This window comes from Corythoichthys intestinalis, chromosome 9 (assembly GCF_030265065.1).
Source record: "Corythoichthys intestinalis isolate RoL2023-P3 chromosome 9, ASM3026506v1, whole genome shotgun sequence".
NCBI classification, from domain to species: Eukaryota; Metazoa; Chordata; class Actinopteri; order Syngnathiformes; family Syngnathidae; genus Corythoichthys; species Corythoichthys intestinalis.
The window spans coordinates 20,313,567-20,337,186 of NC_080403.1; the positions used below are offsets into that span (position 1 = coordinate 20,313,567).

Here is a 23,620-nt window from a genome sequence, read left to right on the forward strand (position 1 = left end):
TTTAAACTGACGACATAATCAGACTTCACGCTGTTCTCCGATACGAAATTGCTTCTTTTGTTCCGCAAGATTCCAATGTTTTTCGTTTGCATGCCTCTCTGTCATTGTCACCCTTTCCCGTTGCTTGTCTTGACTCTTCACCAGGTTGTTCTCTGTTATTGGTCATTAAGTGTTTCCATGGAAACTGCCACTTTGGCAGAATTTGTCATGTTGTATAAAAGCAGCTCTGGCCATGTTCAATGTAGACAGACTGTTTTGCGCGAGATTGGCGGTTTGGCGATGGAGAATGTTTGCCACAGGTCTGTCCCACTCTTGCTTAAAGTGCATATAACATGATAAAAAAAACTTAGTAGCATTAGTATTGGAATTCAAATATATTTTGAGACGATTCAACTATATACAATGATTTGGCAAAGCGCATATGACGAGAAATGCGTCTTTAAATCTGCCATCTCCATCTCCATCTTAGTGATGACGTCAGAGAATGAGCGATTTCAGTGGACAGCATTGAACCCAATGGAGGAGGAAGTATTTTTTAGCGATTCTGGTTCAAGTGTGGATTTTTGGAACGATATTCTAGTAGTTGATCCAGAGTTAGTACGTGACATACAGCCATATATGTTTGAGTCATGTTTGGAGGAGGAGGAAGATTCAGAATGGGAAAAAGGTGACAGAGACAACAAACACAAGGCTAATGACTATAGCAGACTGCATGGGCAACACAAAATGTCATCATTGTATTTATCTCTCTATTCCAATATTTTAACGGGATATTCTTTGTGTCTAGTAAAGTATTTTTTTCCCCGATTGCGATATAAATTGTAACATGACAAATAAAAGTCTTGTACTTAATGGAATATGAAATATTAAAAAATGAATTTATTCAGTACGACAGCGCTAAATTACCGCATAATGGTCAAAACTGCGGACTTCTTAAACCTCCCGAACGGTCTTTTATGCCACTGGAGTTAGTCCGCCTCTTGTCATTTCCCTGCCAGGGACTAGAGGATATAGTAAATAGCGTAAACAAAACAGGAGGCGTGAGAGCTAGGCTACATGCTAACCTGAGCTCTCTCTTCCAAGTCTTTTCCTCGCCTTTCGAACACGAAAACAAAACACACAAAACTACCCCGACTCATGTCACACAATGCAGTGGGACTGATTGCCTTCACCGATCGGCCAGCCTCCGGCGGCGAATAACTTTCAGCGGGCTATTACAACTTGTCATTCTGCTGCTGCGGCCCCGGCAATTGGACCCGCGGGAGAGCTTGTTGCCGAGGACGCAGCAGGGGAATGAACGCCAAAAATGGCTCATTCTCGGCAGTCTAACCGGCCGACATCGGGCGGCTTGTCACACGCCAGGGGCACCAGCCTATGAATGCAAGCACGCCCTGTTTCACTGGCCAACGGCAAACAATGTCACCCACAAAATACAAGCCACCTCCTTATTAAAACGTGTGCCATGATGCCAGTACAGTATTTGACATAATATAAAACACTTAGCTTAATCACTTCCTAAACCATCCAATGGTCCCTCGATTGTCGATTGTTTTGCCCATTCTTCGCGGTGACCAGGATCTTTTGGAAACCCAAAGAGGCTCACACTACTCTCTGTGATGTAGCAACAAAAGCCTACAGCACATTTGGCTGGCGTGACGCGAAAAATACACGAGTTAATCCGCAAAATTAGCTGAATCCGCAGTCCTTTTGCATACGATAGTATGGCTGTATAGTGAAGATGATCTCATTCTCTGACGTCAGATCCGCCTTCTTTCTCAACCCTAGACTCTGGCCGGAAGTCACTCGTTTTCATGGTGCAGGATTAAAAATGTTGAATAAATAAATCAATCTCTTCCACACACATTCAAGCCGTCCATTTCAGTATGAAATAAACATGCTTTCTTGTGTCATATGCATTTTAACTAAAAGTAAAAGCCAAACATATTAGATAGCATACTCGCGGTTGTTGAAGTCCATTGAGGTGTGATGTTGCTGGATAACATATTTTTGTCTTTGGGGTAGCTGTCTGTGTAATTAGACTAATCTTTATGTAATGACTAAACACAGAGCTGCTCTCTATCAGGTTTAACAGGCATGAGAAAAAAGATGCGCGAAAACCTAAGGAGTCATGAGTTCAAGTCCACCTGTGAAACATAACGCTATTCTGTTGGCAGAGGTTTGAAATGTAACAGACAGCACCGTTAAATTGCCTCAGGATCCCTCCCTGCTTTCCTCTGTTTTGCCGGCGGTGAGCTTATAGATAAGAGGGCCAACAAAATGGACAAAATGGCTGCCAGAGCGACAGTCATGCAGGTTGGATAAACTCCAGGCGGATTCCTTTAAAAATCCACAGTCAGAATTAACCACAGCTGTATGCAGTAATCGGAATTTTCACATATTGTAAAGCTGCGATATCATGAAAACATCTTTTTTTTTTTTTTTAACTTGTTCATGTAGAAATTACAGTATATCTATTACCTTTTCCTTAAATGGTTTTATTATGTTCATAAAGAACAGGGGTCTCAAACTTGCAACCCAGGAGCCAATTCTGGCCCAAGGGACAATATTTTGTGGTCCCCATTTGACATCCAATAAAAGCAATTAAAATATATATATAATTATGATGTTATTATTATAATTAATTGTAATGAATTTAAAAAGAAGAAAAAAGATATACAGGTAGTCCCTGGGTTACGACGTACCCGACTTGCATGACTTTACGATGTTTTGTCCCCAGTTGTTTTTTTTTTTTTTTTTTTTGTCGCGTAAACAGTACCTTATTGTACCTCGTAGTGTCTTTTTTTTTTTACTTTATTTTAATAATATGACTTGGCGGCACCGTGGCTGAGTGGTGGCTGAGCGGTTAGCACGTCCGCCTCACAGTTCTGAGAGGGTTCAATCGATCAGTGAACAGTTTGGGCCAGAACTGGTCCAAAGTAGCAGAAAACACATAGTATGGCCCGGATAAAAAGAATTTATTTCGAACAAGCAATTCCACATTAAAGATGACCAATTTTTGGACTGTAAACAACATATTGCAGTTTTTAAGGTTCTAGGGTAACGTGGGACCAAAGCGCAGAGACGGGAAGCAAACTGGCAGTGGTAACAAGAATTTATCGACAGTTCGAGGTAGTGACAGATAGTGTCAGAAGAATCCCGTGGGCAGTTTGGTGACAGACAAGGTGAACGGCCACGCAGGCATTCAGGCAGGCAAGCAGTACAGGATCTAGGGGAAAAAACAGAAATGAGCTCAGTGTCGAAGATTACAAAAGTCTTTGTTGGCAGAAAAAAGATTACAAAAGTCTTTGTTAGCAGAAAGCTGGAGTCACAAACTTGTGAAGTTGACTTGTTGATCTTGGAATGATGTGAGGCCTAGCACCCGTTTAAGTAAGGTGCTGACGATGATCACCGGCACCTGGTCCCAGGTTCACCTATCCGTCCAATCCTGCAATCAAGGCAGTGACACAAATACACACAGACACACAAGGAGAAGGAATTGGGCTAAGTGGGCAGGGGCCATAACAGTATTCCAACACTGAAACATTTACAGCAGTACAGAGTAAATGCATTCTTCCTCCATATGTTGTTCTGCTGCAAACTTTGAATTACTTAACTTGGAGACATGGCAGAACATTTGAAGGCACTGGCCAATGAGAGAAACCTCAAGAGTTTCACAAGTTACCGGGCAGCCTCAGGTTCTAAGCTGTAGACCTAAGCTGTAGACCTAGGGGTGACAAATATTCGTGATTACAAATAATTTAAAGGACTATCGAATGAAATACTTCATTGGGGACCATATAAACATAATATGAACACTAGGGCTGTCAAAATTATCGCGTTATCGCGCGGTAATTAATTTTTTAAATTAATCACGTTAAAATATTTGACGCAATTAACGCACATGTCCCGCTCAGAAAGTATTCTGCCTTTTGGTAAGTTTTACAGCAAGACATTTTGTGCTGTCCAACAGCGAACTCTTGTGGTCGCTTTGCGACATGGTTTATTGTTTTCTTTCCAGTTCATTATGGCTGCACGACGTCTCGGGCTGATAATGTTGTGCTTATATGATCCTTGGACAAGATTTGTCCGTAAGTATGGTTGTTGTAAAGAATGTACATATTATGTTAGTAAGCGAAATGTTATATTTTTTGTATGAGATGCTTTTTGTTTATGTTTAGTGAACCTGTATAGCGTGCTAAGCTAACGTTGTTGCTAATGCAATGCTTGTGTACTTTTTTTTGTAGTTTTACGACGGTCTAAAGAGGACAATGGTTTGAGGCCATTTTATTAATAAATCAGATGAAAAAGGAAGAAGTCTAATTATTAAGGCGTCGTTCACTAGCTGTCTAGCTTTGGAAAAAGTAGACGCTTCGGAGTGAGGACAGCATAGACAGATTTAAATGACAGTAGAGTGAAATGCCCACTACAGTCCTTTGTACCGTATGTTGAATGAATATATCCATCTTGTGTCTTATCTTTCCATTCCAACAATTTATTTTACAGAATATATATATAATTTACAGAAAAATATGGCATATTTTATAGATGTTTGAATTGCGATTAATTGCGATTAATTACGATTAATTAATTTTTAAGCTGTAATTAACTCGATTAAAAATTTTAATCGTTTGACAGCCCTAATGAACACATTACAGTATGATACATTGAACAAATTTAATACTGAAAACTGGGGTTGAAAATTTAGGGTCAGTTTTAATTTACGGGGAAATTCAGGTTACGTCGCCAGCTTAGGAACGGAACTCATTAGTAACCCTGTGCATTCAAATTTGTATAGACTACGTGTATTATACTTTTGATTTTTTTTTGTTTTGTTTGTTTCATAAATGTCTCGTGACCTCACATAGCCTCACTCTTTGACTTTGACTGCGAGAGACGTCTAATCCAATTGGACCAATGATTGCTTCCAGTCCCTCCCAGTTAAATCGTTGGACATCTACTGCCGTCAATAGGGGTTCTTGATATCAATTGCCTTCTTTTACTAACAATAACCCATACTCTCAGAGCTGAGCTGGGTTGGGCAGTGACGTCTGTTCCCTGTTAGGGTTACGATATCAAATCCTCTTTATGCTTTTTCCTTTTTTTTTTTTTTTTTTAAATATAGTTATATTATTAAATGAGAAAGAAATTATATATTTTTGGTTCATACAACATTTTTAGGTGATTGGTTGCTGGATTTTCACTATTCGTGTAAGGTCTTATATGCTTCTTCATGTGTGAGGATTGTTTAAAAATAAAAAAAGAAAGAAACACACAGACTACGACAGCAACACACCAAGTTAGACTGCTGGACAGGTGCCAGGCTTCATCAGCGGCATGGAAGTGGTGCGTAATTAGGAGAGGAGGAGACGCCATAGCGAGACAACCCCCTCAAGGCTTTTGTCTCCTCAGCAGGAGGACCTCCGCACACAGCCCACTCAAAAGAACACACAGACAAACACATAACCGTGCAAACACACTTTCACACATGTAGCAAAATATAATGTGCGCCATTTCATACGTTTGAAGTCCTTTAGTGCGTGGAAGCGTGAAATCCTGCACACAACTTCCAACACGTCACTTGATTTCTCCTTTTTTCTTTTTCTTTCTTTTAATGTCGCTACTTTGAGGGAATACAATAGTAGGGCAGGAAATTATGGTTGTATATTTGATATACCTCAGTTTGAGGTACTGAACGTGGATGTCGAGGAAGTCAAAGAAATGCCAGTGAGAAGAATTATAGGGAGGGTTATTTTTTTGCGGCTGTTTATGTGAGAAATCCTCGTGGATGGGGAAAAGCAATTCTCTACCATCAGCAAGTTAATAAAAAGCCTGCACTTTATCTCCGTCGAAAAGACAAATACCATGACGGAGGATGGAAAGGAGCAGAGGAGTATGGGGGGGAGGTTGGCCCACATTTCTTCTCATCCTTCTCTCTTACTGCAAGTCACTTACTCTATGAGTCGTTGTCTGACTGGGCCACATGGTGCTGTTGAATCACTTGTGTACAGCGCTAATTTTTTTCTTGAAGGGCACGGCAATTACCTGTTTATCTTGATGGATATGTTCCAGAGCCAATCTCAATAGGTAAAAATCTGTCATGTTCAAAGTGTGTTGTATACTAGTATATATGCAGTGGTACCTCTACATACGAAGATAATTCGTACCAGGACCTTGTTTGTAATGTTCAAAGTGTGTTGTATACTAGTATATACGCAGTGGTACCTCTACATACAGAGATAATTCGTACCAGGACCTTGTTTGTAAGTCGAAATGATCGTATGTCAAGCAGGATTTTCCCATAAGAATACATTATAATTCCGTTAATTCGTTCCACAGTCCGAAAATCAACACTAAATCCTTAATAAATACTGCTTGTACTATTGCAAATAGCAATCACACAAAGCAAAACAAATAAATTATGAATAAAAATCATCATCATAATAATATTATAATAGTAATAATAATAATAATAATACCTGTAAAATTGTAACAAATCGGGTTTTAATATGGCAGATGTGTTTTGTGTGGTGTACCTGAACGCACCACGTGGCTGACGTGACAGAGTGAGAGAAAACTTTTTACTTTGACTTTTCATGTTCAGCTGCGGTGGACAGTAGGCATATTGTGTTGCACAAATTCTGAAATAATTGATTAAAAACCTGACGAAGCTGGCGTTTTTTTGGTGATGTTACAATAATAATAATTCACCTTAACTTGTAAAGACTGGCGAACAGAGGTCGGAGGAGGACCGTCACGATTGTTGACATTCTACAGCCGTATTGTCGAGCCAGTTCACGGATGCGCACACAACACTCATATTTTTCTATCATTTCTATTTTCATTCAATGGTAAGCCTCGCCTTTTTCCTTTTTTCACCACCTGTATTACAAGCAACTAATCTTCTGCCATAGACGTGAATGAGTTGTGTAACTAAGGGTGTGATAATATATTGATATGGCAATATATCGTTTTATAAAGGCATCGCTGTCAAATAAACGAACTAACAGCTTGGTACCAAAAGTTTCCACTCCAAAAGAGTCTTTGTTAGAAAGACTCTTTTGTTTACAAAAATGTTGCAATAATAAAGTGTTGCTGTATTTATTTCCAGAAGTGCTGAAATATGAAATATTCTCATAGACTGTGAGAAAGACAAACATTTTTGACAGTTTGTGCAATGAAAAAGGAATGTTTATTTTTCCATTTAGAAATGGCTTCTTTTTTCTTTAATAGTTGTATCGTAGAATATTGTAGTTTGATTTCCTGAACCATGTATCAATAATTGTTGTATAGCCATGTTGTGAGATACAGTAACTGTTGGTGTGAGCCTTGAATCGCAAATCGAATCTTGAGATACTGGGGGATTGAATGATTGCTTGAGCCCCTCCCATTAAAATGAATTGGACGTCTATCGCTGTCAATGTATTTTAATATGTACTGTACAGTAGAGGTGAGCGAAATATCCGATTCTTACATTATCTGTGATTCGGCTCTGGAATATTTGAGAACGATTCACAAACATCCAAATTCCGTATATTGAAATATGCCAAGTAAAGCGGAACTAAAACACAGTCATCGCGATCTTCGGGACGCAAAAAGAAAAGGACTAAGAGAGTAAACATCATGCTTGTCATTGCCCCTCTCCATTACCCGGGTAAAGACAATGTTCAACTCACTGCTCTGGCTCAACTCATGCTGCTAGATTTAAAAAATAAAAAAATAAAAAAACTGACTGCTGCCGACAGCCACTACAAACTACGCCCACATAAGGCTGCGGTATATATCACATGTATGAAGAACTAGATGCGAAATGACAGACTTGGGCGAAGTTAGCAGCACATGCATGGAAAACTAGATGCGAAATGACAGACTTGCCGGCGTTAGTAAACAGCCGCCATCTTCAAGCAGTAGACTTCCCTGGAAGGCTTTTGTAGCCAACCTTCCAAACGAACCTAATTAACTTTTTATCTAAAATACTCCTAAATCGGCAAAATCTTGACTTGAATCTATCTTTAAATGATGAAACCGTTTTAAAACTTTCACATGTCGAAAGTAAACAGAAGGGAAATTATGAAATAACGGAGCAATTTTAACACCTTTAACGGTTGATTGACAACATTAAATTAATTGAATGTAGTTTAAAGCTGCTGAGACAGAATGGGGACTTGAGTATTTCATTTACTGTTTTGAACTGTTAACTTGATACTGAAATAGTTGTTTATTTAAGCCTAAGAGGATTTTTTTATACAATTTTTGTAACTAATGTACAAAACATTAAAAACAGCTATTAGCTGGGGGGGTGCATCAATAATCGATTTATAATTGAATCGTAGCCTGTGAATCATAATCGAATCGTTAGGTGCCCAAAGATTCCCACTTCTACTGTACAATATACTATACTGTATATGTTTCAGAATATATATAGTTTCAGTAGTTGTTGCCGGTCAACATGTATCTGACCATTTATAAAGCGGGAAAAGAACAGTTTTTAGTGGGTAGTTCTCTAGTAACTATTAATACAGGGAAAACATTTCTTTTAAGCACTTTCAGAAGTTTCAATGACATTTACTAATTGTAATGTTGATGATGGGGGTACATGAGGGAACTCGAACCTGCGGCCTTTGTGCCACACACTATATTATTTATGACAAAGCTTTTTATTGTCTTCTTAATTCCAAAGGGAGATACAGAGTGCCCCCACTTAACCAAAACCAAAAGCTGACAAATATTCCATCATGACTAAGGCTGCTTGCAGCTGAACGCACTTGCATGTCATTGAGATTAGATGAGGTTTATTGGCTTTTGGGGGGTTTGACTGTGTGTGAGTGTCTTTGTTCCCACCTGTTTGGATCACCGGTTGACAATCCTTCTGATAATGTCACCGCCCCCTTTCCCCGTTCAATGTCACCCTGCTCTTATCGCAAACTCTCCGAATGGGGTGTATGTAAACACATTGGCCAGCCTTTGTTTCCTGTGACGTTTGCGAGCATGCAGATAATACCCTGTGTTTCCCCTTGGGCCCATGTTACAATCATGCCTTGTTCTTTTCATTTTTTCTTATTTCCGGATTTTACGTACCTCTTTTGGGCCTTTTTGGATTTTAAAAAAAAAAAAAAATTATCATGAGTCTTCCAAATATTTGTTGTCTTTTAGGTTTCCAACATTCCTGGAAAAACTTTAATTCTTGCGTGTTTATCCTAGAGAAAATCAATGTATTTTAGGGGTCTGGAATATGAGCATGGTGAAACAATATTGGCCATTTTAAAACAGATGTGAGGTTTATCCTAGAGAAAATCAATGTACAGTATTTCAAGGATTTGGTATAAGCTGGGTGACAAACTATTAGCCATAATAAAGCAGATGTGAGGTTCATCTCTTAATTTAGTCAGACTTTTCTGAAAACCAGATCAACACTCTTAAATACAGCATGTACTCACCTTACTCTTGGCCCATCCTCACCCTTAATCCCTTCAAGGCATAATCATTGCAAAGTAGGGTCTTCTTAAGGTCAGACAGTACAGTATTGCGTTGTCTCTCTGCAGTTTGTTAATTTTTGGAAATGATGTAACCTTTTTTACTAATATGGCAGTTGCATAAGGTATTGAAGTAGTTTGTTAGCAGGTAGAATGTTGTGCTGCACCCTCTGCCATGTGCACCTTATGCACATTAGTACTATTTGGCATTTTTATCAGAGAATAAAGGAAATGCTTTTTCCTATTCTCAGGTGTCACAATAGTGAGCGAGCCACTTGCATTTTATTTTTGGAACATATCATTAATATTATAATAATATCATTATTAAGGCAAAGTTATGTGGTTGGAATTCTCTAGTTGTAATTCTCTAGTGATAGTGAGTATTTGATTGAAAAATTGTTCAGTTTCACCATAGTTCTGTTACTTGAGAAGGTTGGGAGTTCACTGCCAGCAAACACAAGTCTTAGCGACATTCACAGGCGCAAAGACTTTTGGGTATACCTTACGAGTGGCAACCGTGACTTTACATAGTTGGTGAATTAATGACCTGCATGATTTTTCATTTAAGAAAACAATCTACCAACCTATTTCACATTTTCAAAGCAATAAATAAATCACCCACACAACAGTTCACATCTCAAAAACTTTTAGGTCTGGTCACCCGTATCTCAAGGATATGCTGTATTTTAAAAATCTAATTATATTCACTTCCTCTAATAGTCAGAAAGTGAAATTTAGTAAAATATACGGTTGGGCATCAAGCATCGAGCATCAATGGGATCCGGGACTAACACTCTGGTTCTCCCGGAACCGTTCGAATTTATTTAATTTCAATTCCAAGTTTTGATGCCCTGACCGCCGTCGAGAAAAAATAGCTGCAGAACACCACGAAGAAGAAGCCACATGAAGACTAGCTCTGTTATGAGCAAATCATAGAAAGTGTCTAATTTAGCTTAGCACAAAAACGTGTTGCTTCGCTTCACATAAATGACAACAAATTAACAGAATAAACACACCAAAATGATATCAGACCTTTGGTTAAAACGTGCAAATTTACAGATTTTGTTTTATCAAGGGCGATGTGTATTGAAGAGGTGGTGTGTAGCATGTGTACACCTCACGGATTGTTTTCCAATGAAAGTAATGTAAGTAATGAAAGTAATTCTTTTTGCCTGCTGCTTCCAGTAAGTCACCACTAGGGGAAGCCATGCACACATAGCTAATCCAAAGAAAAAACTGTAGAGTCCGGAGTTACAATAGAGACATCTTATTGACAGATAAACAATATATAGGTTTAGAAAGAAATCAAACTTAAAAAGTAGTCAACTTAAGATCAAGGGGCAAAACATTCCCCGACTGACATCTGCAAGATGTCAGCCCTAACTAACTTGTTGGAATACCACCTAAAAAAAACAATGCAATACAATAAATGTCTGCAGCATAAGACACTCTAAAACAGGGGTGTCCAAACTTTTTGCAAAGGGGGCCAGATTTGGTGTGGTAAAAATGTGGGGGGCCGACCTTGGCTAACGTCCTTTACGTAGAACAATATATTTAAGCAAATTTTAGCAAGCCATTCTGTGTGTCACATTGCTTTATTATTTTTCTTAATTAATAATTTCAACAATCTCCCAACTAGCCTTTGTGACGTTCTCTTTCGACTCTCGGGCTCATGCGAAATACTGCTGCTGTGGAATTAAACTTGCTTCCAGTTGCTTCAATTTCTCACTAGGGATCTTCCCTGTAATCTTGTCGTAGGCCCTACATGTCAGCGTGTCTTGTTTGGTAATATCGCCTCACATTCAACTCTTTAAAAACAGCGACGGTCTCTTTGCAAATGAGGCAGACACAGTTGTTGCATATTTTAGGGAAAAAAATAGTCCAATTTCCACCTATCATTGAAGCGTCGGCCGTCGCAGTCAAGTCTTTTTTTTGTTGATTGTCGCCATTTAGAAAATTGGGAGTAGAGGGTCACACGGGGTAATGTTGCCTAGAGTGCTGCTGTCTTTTGGTGGGTGAATTAGGAGCAGTATTTAGTGTGTAAGCTACTTCATATGCTGGTAGCAGTACTGCTGACCAATTTATTAAGTCTGTGTGCGGTCCAGACGTTATTGATTTTATGACATAGGCTGGGGGCCTGATGAAATTTTACCACGGGCCGCATTTGGCCCCCGGCCGGACTTTGGACATGTCTGCTCTAAAACATAGGCAAAAGAATATGTGTAAATGTTTTCTCTGTGAGCTTTTGAAAAATAAACATCTTTGTGAAAGTGCACTCCTGTGGAAAGAAACCATATTCAAGTTTAAAGACTGATATTTATATACAAATTAAAAATAGCCATGTGAAAAATTTATGGCAAAGTTAATTGAAAGTCCATATGATTAAAAAAATAATAATAATAATTGAGAAGTTAAGAGATTAATATAAACTATGCAATTTTTTTATCGTGCCCAAGAATCTGAATCGAGAATCGTTTGGAACCCGAATCGAAACGTGAAATCGGAATCGGAACCGTTCAAATTCAAACGATGCCCAACCCTAGTAAAATATTTTGTTACAGTTTAGTGGTGAAGCTGTTAGTATTGATGTGTTACTGCTACCGTGTCGATGAAGGAGGAATGCTTATCTCACCGTGAAGTCAACCACAATAGGCCTGCGTCCGGCTACTTGACAGAGACAGATGCTGCATCATTAAGGAATATTAGTGGGCCCGGCTGAGCGGACCAGGCATCCTCCAGCCTCCAAGAGCGGCAGCAGCCCCTCCACGGGGAGCTGGATGAGACATAACACACCAGAAGCTTCATGCCATTCAATAAAAGCCAAAGCCTGCAGTAGGCCAGACAAATTTAGCGGGCATTAGACATTGACGGCTACAGTTGATGTCATGTTTTGGGGGAAGAGTTGCTTGCCGTAATGAGACAGCAGAGGGAGAAAAACAGACTGATGATGAGTGTCAGTGGTGGGAAAGCATGTACACAAGCTGTCAGTGATACTTAATTCTACAAGGAATGCAACTGTGTTAGCATGTGTCGCTAACGAAAGGCGGCATACGACAGTGTGTGTTAGTTAAAAAGAAATACTAATGTGTGATGAGTATAATCTCAACACTTCTTTAACTGTTGGTTATGATACATGCACATTATGAATTGTTTTTACATATGATGGGTCATTATTTAAACCGTTTTCATGCATGTTATCACCCTCTGTCTACCCATGTGTGTATTTACAGTACAACACTTGAAATTTTGGCACACTGGAACTCGTCATAATGTGTTAATGATGAGCATGACAGAATGTGCGTGATGTGTACAAGATGTACCCAGAGCGCGCCATTGTGAAAATTTCATTCACTTGCGCCCTCTTTGCCAGGAAAACCATATTGGTGGCAATTGGCAGTCGCCAGAGTCATATCCTGTGTAAAGTGTCAGCAGCAGAAGGTTTGATTGGCCGTCATCAGCCGTCTGCCGAGCCACCTCTCGTCGTTCCCTCTGAGAATGACAGGCCGGCACAGAATGCTGCCCAGGCTTCACAGCCTCAAGCCAACTGCATAACTGATTAGTACTAATAGTCATTTTAATCCTGGAACAAATGAGCCTCTTTTAAATTTTAATGGACAACACAACACAGTGACGTTAGGGTTTTACTTTTTTTTTTTTTTTTTTTTTTTTTTTTTTTTGAGTAGCTGGAATCATATTTGGTAAGAGAATACCTTTTTTCCGTCACCGGCCGCTTGTAGCCTATTGAGCTGCCAGTGACTGTAGCTGGAGGAAAGCGAGCCTTCAGTAAAATGAAAATAATAAAAAACTACCTACGCTCCACCATATCACAGGCCAGGCTTAACAACCTAGCCATGCTCTCCATTGAGCGTGAGCTTGCTCAAAAACTGGATTTCACTGATGTTATAAATGATTGCCTTCGGAACACAATGAGGAACAGCCGAGAGTAAATGTCATGTTCAACTCATGCCGCTAGATAAAAAACACAATAATACCTGGCTGCGGCCGACAGCCGCTACAAACAACGCCCAGCTGCTAGTAGCTATAAACATACGGCCACATAATGCTACGGTAGGTATCACATACAGTGCCTTGCAAAAGTATTCGTCCCCCTTGAATCTTGCAACCTTTCGCCACATTTCAGGCTTCAAACATAAAGATATGAAATTTAATTTTTTTGTCAAGAATCAACAACAAGTGGGACACAATCGTGAAGTGAAACAACATTTATTGGATAATTTAAACTTTTTTAACAAATAAAAAACTGAAAAGTGGGGCGTGCAATATTATTCGGCCCCTTTACTTTCAGTGCAGCAAACTCACTCCAGAAGTTCAGTGAGGATCTCTGAATGATCCAATGTTGTCCTAAATGACCGATGATGATAAATAGAATCCACCTGTGTGTAATCAAGTCTCCGTATAAATGCACCTGCTCTGTGATAGTCTCAGGGTTCTGTTTAAAGTGCAGAGAGCATTATGAAAACCAAGGAACACACCAGGCAGGTCCGAGATACTGTTGTGGAGAAGTTTAAAGCCGGATTTGGATACAAAAAGATTTCCCAAGCTTTAAACATCTCAAGGAGCACTGTGCAAGCCATCATATTGAAATGGAAGGAGCATCAGACCACTGCAAATCTACCAAGACCCGGCCGTCCTTCCAAACTTTCTTCTCAAACAAGGAGAAAACTGATCAGAGATGCAGCCAAGAGGCCCATGATCACTCTGGATGAACTGCAGAGATCTACAGCTGAGGTGGGAGAGTCTGTCCATAGGACAACAATCAGTCGTACACTGCACAAATCTGGCCTTTATGGAAGAGTGGCAAGAAGAAAGCCATTTCTCAAAGATATCCATAAAAAGTCTCGTTTAAAGTTTGCCACAAGCCACCTGGGAGACACACCAAACATGTGGAAGAAGGTGCTCTGGTCAGATGAAACCAAACTTGAACTTTTTGGCCACAATGCAAAACGATATGTTTGGCGTAAAAGCAACACAGCTCATCACCCTGAACACACCATCCCCACTGTCAAACATGGTGGTGGCAGCATCATGGTTTGGGCCTGATTTTCTTCAGCAGGGACAGGGAAGATGGTTAAAATTGACGGGAAGATGGATGCAGCCAAATACAGGAAGATTCTGGAAGAAAACCTGTTGGTATCTGCACAAGACCTGAGACTGGGACGGAGATTTATCTTCCAACAGGACAATGATCCAAAACATAAAGCCAAATCTACAATGGAATGGTTAAAAAATAAACGTATCCAGGTGTTAGAATGGCCAAGTCAAAGTCCAGACCTGAATCCAATCGAGAATCTGTGGAACGAGCTGAAGACTGCTGTTCACAAACACTCTCCATCCAACCTCACTGAGCTCGAGCTGTTTTGCATGGAAGAATGGGCAAGAATGTCAGTGTCTCGATGTGCAAAACTGATAGAAACATACCCCAAGCGACTTGCAGCTGTAATTGGAGCAAAAGGTGGCGCTACAAAGTATTAACGCAAGGGAGCCGAATAATATTGCACGCCCCACTTTTCAGTTTTTTATTTGTTAAAAAAGTTTAAATTATCCAATAAATTTTGTTCCACTTTACGATTGTGTCCCACTTGTTGTTGATTCTTGACAAAAAATTAAAATTTTATATCTTCATGTTTGAAGCCTGAAATGTGGCGAAAGGTTGCAAGGTTCAAGGGGGCCGAATACTTTTGCAAGGCACTGTATATACAGTGGGGCAAATAAGTATTTAGTCAGCCACCAATTGTGCAAGTTCTCCTACTTGAAAAGATTAGAGAGGCCTGTAGTTGCCAACATGGGTAAACTTCAACCATGAGAGACTGAATGTGGAAAAAAACAGAAAATCACATTGTTTGATTTTAAAAGAATTTATTTGCAAATCATGGTAGAAAATAAGTATTTGGTCAATACGAAAAGTTCATCTCAGTACTTTGTTACGTACCCTTTGTTGGCAATAACGGAGGCCAAACGTTTTCTGTAACTCTTCACTCTTTGCTTGGTGTAAAGAAATCAACTGTGGGAGCAATTATAAGAAAATGGAAGACATACAAGACCACTGATAATCTCCCTCGATCTGGGGCTCCATGCAAGATCTCACCACGTGGCTTCAAAATGATAACAAGAACGGTTACCAAAAATCCCAGAACCAAACGGGGGGACCTAGTGATTGACCTACAGAGAGCTGGTACCAAAGTAACAAAGGCTACTATCAGTAACACAATGTGCCGCCAGGGACTCAAATCCTGCACCGCCAGACGTGTCCCCCTGATGAAGAAAGTACACGTCCAGGCCCGTCTGCGGTTCGCTAGAGAGCATTTGGATGATCCAGAAGAGGACTGGGAGAATGTGTTATGGTCAGGTGAAACCAAAATAGAACTTTTTGGTAGAAACACAGGTTCTCGTGTTTGGAGGAGAAAGAATACTCAATTGCACCATACCCGCTGTGAAGCAAGGTGGTGGAAACATCATGCTTTGGGGCTATTTTTCTGCAAAGGGACCAGGACGACTGATCTGTGTAAAGGAAAGAATGAATGGGGCCATGTATCGTTAGATTTTGAGTGAAAATATCCTTCCATCAGCAAGGGCATTGAAGATGAGACGTGCTTGGTCATATAGCATGACAATGATCTCAAACACACAGCCAGGGCAACAAAGGAGTGGCTTCGTAAGAAGCATTTCATGGTCCTGGAGTGGCTTAGCCAGTCTCCAGATCTCAACCCCATAGAACATCTGTGGATGGAGTTGAAAGTCCGTGTTGCCCAACGACAGCCCCAAAACATCACTGCTCTAGAGGAGATCTGCAGGGAAGAATGGGCCAAAATACCAGCAACAGTGTGTGAAAAGCCTGTGAAGAGTTACAGAAAACCTTTGGCCTCCGTTATTGCCAACAAAGAGTACATAACAAAGTATTGAGATGAACTTTTGGTATTGACCAAATACTTATTTTCCACCATGATTTGCAAATGAATTCTTTAAAAATCAAACAATGTGATTTTCTGGGTTTTTTTCCACATTCTGTCTCTCATGGTTGAGGTTTACCCATGTTGACAATTGCAGGCCTCTCTAATATTTTCAAGTGGGAGAACTTGCACAATTAGTGGTTTACTAAATACTTATTTGCCCCACTATATAAAACTAGATGCAAAATCACAGACGACGGCAGCGTTACAACACGTATAGGGAACTAGATGCGAAATGACAGACTTGCCGGCGTTAGTAGACTGCCACCATCGTAGTAGCTGCTGATACAGAATGGGGACTTATTTATAGTTTGTATATATATGTATATATATATGTATATATATATATATATATACATATATATATATATATATAGTTATTATAGTATTTTATTTATAGTTTTGAACTGTTAAGTTGATACTGAATTAGTAGTTTGGTTTTAGCCTGAGAGGATTTTTGAACACTTTTGGAACTAATGTAAGAAACATTAAAAAAGGGGGCGCAGGTGGGGGGGCGGGGGTTCATCAATAATCGATTTATAATCGAATCGTAGCCTCTGAATCGTAATCGAATCGTTAGTTGCCCCAAGATTCCCATCTCTGTTGTTTATATTGTGTTACGGTCTGTTAAATTTAACTGTCCATCTCAAATTAAATAATTTGAAAATTTACACTGTGATTGCTTGCAAAGTGTTAAAGGTACTGCGTATGTTGTCGTGACGAGCCAGTGGCAGGGGTGGGGTGGGGGAGCCTTATAATGGTCTCTTGTCCCTGGGCCCCTGCAAGTCTGTTGACAGCCTTGCTAAGACACATCCACAAATACCATTTCAACTCAGCATTACACAATTATTTCCATACAATTTCACATAAAAGATCAGAATAACAGTTAATGTATATTCAATTGGCTACAGCGGTCAGCTGTCATCAGCAAGACAGTTCACGTCAAAATTGAGTGCAGTGGTTGGCAACCTTTATCACTCAAAACTATTTTGTCCCAGTTTCCACAGAAAAGAAGCCACAAGTTTTAGCGACATTATAGGTGCAAAGTCTTGTGGGTACACTTTCCAAGTGGCAACTATGACTTTACATAGATGGTGAATTAATGACCTGTATGAGTGCTTAGTTAAAAAACACACAAAACAGTGAGCCTGACTTAATCTACATACTAAGGGAAACTTCTTTGTTAAATCTTATGAGTGCCAGAATAAATGTTAATCAAATATTCATTTATTTAATATACAGTAACAGCCACATCAGAGGCTTCATAGATTGGCATGTGGCTCTGGAGCCGCGGATTGCCGGCCACATTTTTTAGTTGGGTATTATACAAGTACTTGCTTGGTTCAAATGAAAAACATTTATTCTATTAATTATTAGTCCTCAGAAATAACTTTATTCAGATGCTATACACTGCTGGACTTGCTAATGCTAAGCTAACGACTAAACATTGAAAATACACAGTCTAATGCATTAACAATGTACTACTATAACAAACATGGCCACGGTCATGATTTATAAATAGAGCTGCCCTATATAAAGTTAACTTTCATTGGAATATGAATTATACATGGCTACATGGTAAGGCTACCTTTACTCCGTAGCACTATGATTGCCATTGTTAACCAGGGGCTACCAATCACTATAAAGTGTGCTTGCTGTGCTGTTTAATTGACTGTTAATTACCATCAATAGTACTGGTAGTGGCACGCGCACACAATACAATCAGATATAAACAGTAGATGTTCACTAGTAAACTATGTATTCATAGTTCTCAGATAAATTAATTAAATTTACCGCTTGGGTGAGATTTCGGGCGTCTGTCATTAAAACACCATGAACTGACAAATGAAATAAAACAGTCTGTCCTAGGGCAATGTACAAAATGCCGGCAAAAGTGATTGCTTTTCCGTTTATGTGGCAGTAAGTGCAAAAATAAACATGGGCTACAGCAGTTATGGAAAACTGTGCAGGCGGATCCATTACACTCACGTCATGCTTGATCAAACAGAGGGAGCTCTTATAGAATACTGACGTGTCATCAGTGATATTCATGAGAAAGGTAGCCATAGAACCAAGATATTTTCTGGATTTAAAAGTCTGAATGCTTTTCATACTAGTTTGTCCATTAAAAAACTTTAAGCTCTACAACATTCTAAGATTTAAAATAATAATAATAATATTAATAAGGTACACATTTACCCAACATGCACGATAATGAAGATTTTTTTTTTGCTTGGTCAAGTTGCTTATTGTGAGTTTCAGATTATTTGATGTGGAAAATTGCATATCATATTCAGTACTATTATGATAAAAGGAGACACCTAATTTATGATGACATTTCATTTCGTCCCTCACCTGATAGCTTGCCTTACTTAATCTTCCCGAGTGAGGCAGAACCCATTAATGAAATGAATATTGATTTGTAAACAAATGTGACATGGAGTCTGGCGCTGTACATCATTCTCACTGGTGCTGACAAAAGTTTGCTCTTCTTCCATGCCGAATTAAGATTCCAATACTAACTTACCCGTAATTTTCGCACTATTAGGTGCACCTGACCGCCAACCACCGAATTTGACACGAAAAATGATTTATTTTTTTTCATAGATAAGCCGCACTGGACTATAAGCTGTAGCTGTCCTCACTGTATTATGAGATATTTACACCAAAAGATATTAACCGGTAACACTTTACTTGACAGCGGCATCATACGACTGTCATAAGACCAAATGAGCCACCATGAAGCTTTTAACCAATTGGCTGCAAAGCTTCATTGCTTCAAGAAGCTTCATTTGGTCATGACTGCTCCCTTGGGGGAGACAGTGAACCTCTGCTGCCACCTGCTGTCAATGCTGTTGTTGTCCAACATGCCTCTGCTGCCACCTGCTGTGAATGCTGTTGTTGTCCAACATGCCTCCTAGCATGCAGTGCAGTGCTACAGATGTAAAAAAAAAACAATCAAAATGCATGTTCTGTGCTAATTATTTCTTCAGTTATTGTTCCAGTTGTTTCATGAAATGCTAGTTATGGTATTTGGTAACACTTTATTTTGCAGTGGCGCCATAAGACTGTCAAAAATCCGAGCTGGACATAAATCGAGGTAGTGACATAATTTGCCAGATGACACTTACCGTATTGTTCGGACTATAAGTCGCAGTTTTTTTTCACAGTTTGGCTGGGGGTGCGACTTATACTCTGGAGCGACTTATGTGTGAAATTATTAACACATTATTATATCATTTCACATGTTATGTTGGTGTTTTGGAGTGACACTGATGGTTTGGTAAACCTAGCATGTTCTTTATGCTATAGTTATCTGAATAACTCTTAATAGCTATGTTACGTTAACATACTGGCCACGTTCGCATTTCGTTATTCATGTATCATTTAACATGATCATACTGTACACTTATTCATCATGTTGTTCTCTATTGTATTTTTATTTTAAATCACCTTTCAAGATGACATAACTGTTCTATGTGTTGGATTTTATCAAGAATATTTCCCCCCAAAATGCCACTTATACTTTTTAAATAAATGGCGACTTATACTCAGGTGCGACTTATAGTCCGAAAAATACGGTAATGACATCTGTCATATGCATTCAGTGATGCCCATGATAGTGTCATGACATAATTTTGACGGTCTCAGAATGGCGCCGCCAAATAAAGTGTTACCTATTAACCCAAATAAATCAACAAATATGCCACACTGGATTCCAAGCAGCAGGATTCAAAATGAAGGCCAAAAGTAGCGGCTTATAGTCCGAAAATTATGGTAATTGACGTGTAATACTTTTTTGTATGTCACCCTACAAGAAAAAAAAGTCTTTTAATCTATTACCGGAAGTTAAACGCAATCTGTTTTCCCTGAGGGTCTTGCCAAAATAAGACCAAGGCCAAGCAAATCTCATCAGAGTGCTTGGCTGGCGCAGTCTGAACCTCTGGGACCAGATGTGTCAGCTCACTGGGCCAATGGCTGCTTGCCCAGCTTTCAGCTTGATAGAGACACAGCCAGTAGATGCTTTTGTTTTCTCTCATGGTGCACATCAACACGTCACTTTGACGTATGGAGTATTTCATAAGGCATGCTTACGTTGGCAACTCTGGGAGAAAATTGACTGTGACAATAGTGGATACTGTATATTCATAAGACCACTTGGTACAGTATGATTATTTATTTATTGCAAAAATACACAATACATTATACAAAAAAATATGTCATGTGAAATGCAGGTCTTATTTTTGTTTTTTGTAGCTACCCGCACACTCTCCATTGTATTATGTATATTGTATTATTATTATGTATTGTATTATCGCTGACTTGAAGGTTGTGCAGAAATGATCGAATGAGTTACATAAGTGTCAGTGAATATAAAATATTTGGTGTTGTGAGTTCAGGTTAGTGTCTGGTTGTGGCCTTCTGTAGCTGTATTATAGTTTTTCGCAATATAATTGTGACTTCAGCGTGTTTTCATTGCAGGTTATTTTTCAAAAAAGCCTCCAAACGCTCATAAAGCGATCATGTGACTGGGCAGGTACGTCACGCCCTCTCAGTGTTGGCCTACAATGACTTTTTGAAATTGTTTGTACACATGTTTTTGAAACCTATGTCATCCTTGTGTTGCAGGTGGGTCTGAAAAAAATTGTCCTAGTCTTTTGGACGACAATACTTGTTTGTCTTATTCCAGTCCTTTCGAAATGTGTTAGTCTTCGTCTAGTTTTCCTCGATGAATACTCTAAATGTTTTCGTCTGTAAATATTCAAGGAATTTAGCTTAAAAAAAAGTAAGGTTTCCAACAATTTTGAATATTGACAGATAAGTACATAGGCTGTACATAGGTCAACAGTCTTTACCCACAGGCTTTGAGGCTACTGAACTCTGCCCCTCTCCCCTCTCTGCCCCCCTCTTACGGACAATAATCCACATCCACCAACAACAATAACTGAGCTGGTTTGCATTGTTGCAGTATGTCACTATCCACTATTTCCTCCTCCCTGACCCTTACCCATTGGTTGACGACCAGTAGGCTATACTTGATTATACTTGATTAACTTATCTGGGTTTTGCACTGATTTATGACTGTTTTTAGCTAGTATATTTTGCTCTGCACTTTAGTACTGACATGACCTCATGCTGCTGTTGAATCTTTGTTGTACATATGTCCAAAACTGTTTACACTTGGTACTTAAGGGTATTTATTATATGGGTTTTGCACTTTACCAACTTAGCTGTATGAGCTGTATGGATGCTCCAAAGTTTCGTTGTGCTTTTTGTAACAATGACGATAAATATTCTGAATCTGAATCAGGCTATGGTAGCATCTGTAAGGACAACGCCAACATTATGAGGTTTTTCCAATTGTTTTATTTGCCACTGTAAGCACGAAACACGACTACCGTAAGCCATAGCCGACGCCAGCATGACGAAAACTTCATCCACCCCTCCCTCTTTCTCCAGTCTGTCCCGTAGTGCGTTTAAGAACAGAATTCAACACATGAACTGTCATGGCTTGAGTTAAGTTCTGTTCAATTTATGCCTTAGTGTTTGTTGTCCATGTGATTACCCATTGATTTCATCTGTTGTGGCCTGCTCCTTGTGTCTTGACCAATCTGCTGCCTGTTGTATCAAACATCTCTGTCTCATTGTCTCGTTACCCAATGTCTGTATTTAAGGTCCACATGTGTTGTCGGTTTTTGTTGGGCTGTCGGGTCATTGTCTATCCGAGCGTTTTGCATCAAAGCCCTTGTATTCCCCATTTTCCACACAGTACATTTTGGATACCCAGTCTTTTGTTTGAATTTGGTTTGTACTTTGCTTTTTAGGCTATTGTTTGTACTTTGCGTTCTGTCACGTAAGGACCGCATGGAAGACCCAAGTGCAGGGAAAAACAAGGGAGGCAAGGAAGGTGGTAGTGAACTCAAAATGCTTTAATTATCGTGACGAAAAAAACACTAAGTTCAAAAAAAAGCTGTGGGGATCCAAAAACTAAGTGACAAACAAAAACTCAAAGCAATAACAAAAACTAGGTATCCCAAACTTACTAGGTGGAAGATGGGGAAGACAAGGGCTTTGACACAGGTATGGACAAAACGTTCAGATAGGCTATGACCCAACAAGAACCCACAGCACATGTGGAGTTGAATACAGACATGGAGTAACGAGACAATGAGACACAGGTGGTTGATACAAGAGGCAGCGGATTGGTCAAGACAAAAGGAGCAGGCCACAACAGGTGAAATCAATGGGTAATCATATGGAAAATAAACACTAGGGCACAAACTTTAACAAAAGTTAACTCAAGCCATAACGTGAATTTTGCAACCTGAGGAATACAGTACATGCAACCTGATTCATTACAATATGTTTTAGACCATCCAAATACGGGTTAAAGCACATGTTACGTGATAAAAATATGCCCAAATGTTCCTTCAGGAACATAACAAGCTAAAACATTAGCTTGAACTCAGCACTTCAAAAATGTAGAAAATACATTTAAAAAATTTAACAATTTGCTGAAAAAAAGTTTGTTTTTACTCTTTTTCATTCTTTAGTTAAGAGCAATTGAACATCACAACATTGTTTATACGGCTTTGTGATAGAGTGCCACCGGCTGTCGGTGGTTTCTCTTGAGTAGTATGCAAAAGATTGCCTGAAATGAATGTTTAAACATTTTTAAGTTCTTTTTAAGTATTTGGTTTTTGTACACAAACATTAAACATGAATCTTTCGTAGTTTAAGTTGAGAATGTTTTCTTTCCAAATATTTAGGAACAACTTCCAGGTGCAAGTACATTACGGTGCATTTATTATTTCTAAATTAACTGTTAGAGCTCACAATCTGGCTTATTAAAATAACTAAAACTTCCATCTGCCATATATTTTTTTAACATTTTGTCCAAACTCACTAACTTATTTTAAACTGATTAACTGAACAGTCCAATTATTTGAACTGGGAAGACAAGCGGTGAATGCTCATGGGTCAGTTTTGCAACCACTGACTTAATGTTGACCCTGATGGTGGTACTGAGAGAGCCATGTATTCCTTAAGGTGGTACTTGCTGTAAAATGTTTGAGAATCAAAAACAGGTTAACCGTGATATAAATGTTGTCTTACACCCCAAAATAAGGATTTTGGACAGTGAGCAAGGATAATGTAAGACTTATTGTTCATTTAATTTGT

General features: G+C 39.2%; 1 protein-coding gene across 3 annotated transcripts in view; it reads left to right on the forward strand.

The window, feature by feature from the left end:
* The window catches only part of cacna2d2a (calcium channel, voltage-dependent, alpha 2/delta subunit 2a), a 348,071-nt gene that overhangs the window by 63,869 nt on the left and 260,582 nt on the right, over positions 1-23,620 (forward strand). The gene's annotated exons all lie outside the window — the stretch shown is intronic.